Genomic DNA, 1,679 nt, shown 5'->3' with positions numbered 1-1,679 from the left:
ATTCCTTGTGAGTGAATTTGGTGCATGGATACTTTATGAAAGCCTTCCTCATATATATATATATATATATATATATATATATAGGCGCAGGTGTGGCTATGTGGTAAGATGTTTGCTTCCCAACCACATGGTCCCAGGTTTAGTGTCACTACCTGGCACTTTGGGAACGTGTCTTCTACTATAACCTCGGGCCGACCAAAGTTTTGCGAGAGGATCTTGTAGACGGAAACTGAAAGAATCCCGTCGTATATCCATACATACATAATACATACATACAGACATACATATATATATATATATATATATATATATATATATATATATATAATATATATATATATAAGATAAGTAGAGTTAGCGGTTGGAATAACTGTCTAAGGGATAAGAATTACATCCGTTCTTACTACCGGTATCCAATTACCTATGTTAAACCTGGGCATGGGTATGCAAGCCCACTATGCTCACAAGGGTACAGGTAATAACAGGATAAACAAGAGTTTATCAGGAATCAAATAAGCAGAAAATGGAGAAAACTTTTAATCAACAAACAAACAAATTGACCAAACAAAGGTTAGTTATTTTTTAATACAAAAACTTAAAATTGTTTACGGCCGTTTCGGCTACCAATGTCAGTCGGTGTCTCCAGAAAAAAATGAATACAAATACATAAGATAAAAGAAGTGAAGAGGGAAGAGGAAAGAACAGGGCCTCGACATGAGGCAAGAGGGCTCAATAGATTAGAATCATACTATTTTGCAGAGTAAGGCTTGAAGTCGATGGGCAAAAGAGTAAACTAGCAAATAATCTAGAAAAATAACTGGTAAGTTTATCTCCTTTTATAGGGGTACCAGGGTGTATGCATAATAGTAAAATAAATCTAGTGCTCTAAATTATGGGGACGTAAATATGTTTGTCCCTCATCACCGCTTGACAACCGGTGTTGGTTTGTTTTATTCCCCATAATCTAGAGGTTTGGAAAAAGAGATCGATAGAATAAATACAAGACTTCAAAAAATTAGTGGAGTCGATTCGTTTGATTAAAAACTCTTCAAGTCGATGCTCCGGCATGGCTGCAGTCATATGACTGAAACAAGTAGAAGATAAAAGCACAACGATAGAATAAGTACTAGTTTTTAGCAAATACGCTGATTTTTTTTCAACTAAAACACTTCAAGACGGTATTCCAGCGTGGGTCGCCGACCAATGACTGAAACAAGTAAAAAGATAAAAATGAAGATAAATGAATAAATTAATCTATGTACGCCATTTTACTTTGTTCGCGATCTCTTTCAAATGAGTTGTGAATGTCATAGAGATGTATTTCCAAGTAATTATATTTCTTTTGAGTGAATATACGTGTTTGATGTGTGTGTGTGTGTGTGTGTGTGTGTGTGTGTGTGTGTGTGTGTGTTCTGTATATTCTAATGATTAATACTAAATAATAAATGCCACATACCTACTTGACCATAAATAACTTATACAAACTAGAACAAAGGAACTTTTACGTGATCGCTCGACCTACTAAAAATATATCAACTAAATTTTCTTACAAATCCCTTCATATTTTTTCGTATTTATATTTTTAAAGGAAGTGCTCAGTGGGCGATGTTGTCCTAAATATACTTTAAAAAAAAAACGAAAAAGCTTAGGGTCATATTTAAGCAAGCCTTTCCTCAATT

The sequence above is a fragment of the Octopus sinensis genome, linkage group LG3 (genome assembly GCF_006345805.1).
Source record: "Octopus sinensis linkage group LG3, ASM634580v1, whole genome shotgun sequence".
Lineage (NCBI taxonomy): Eukaryota > Metazoa > Mollusca > Cephalopoda > Octopoda > Octopodidae > Octopus > Octopus sinensis.
This window is presented reverse-complemented; position numbering follows the sequence as displayed.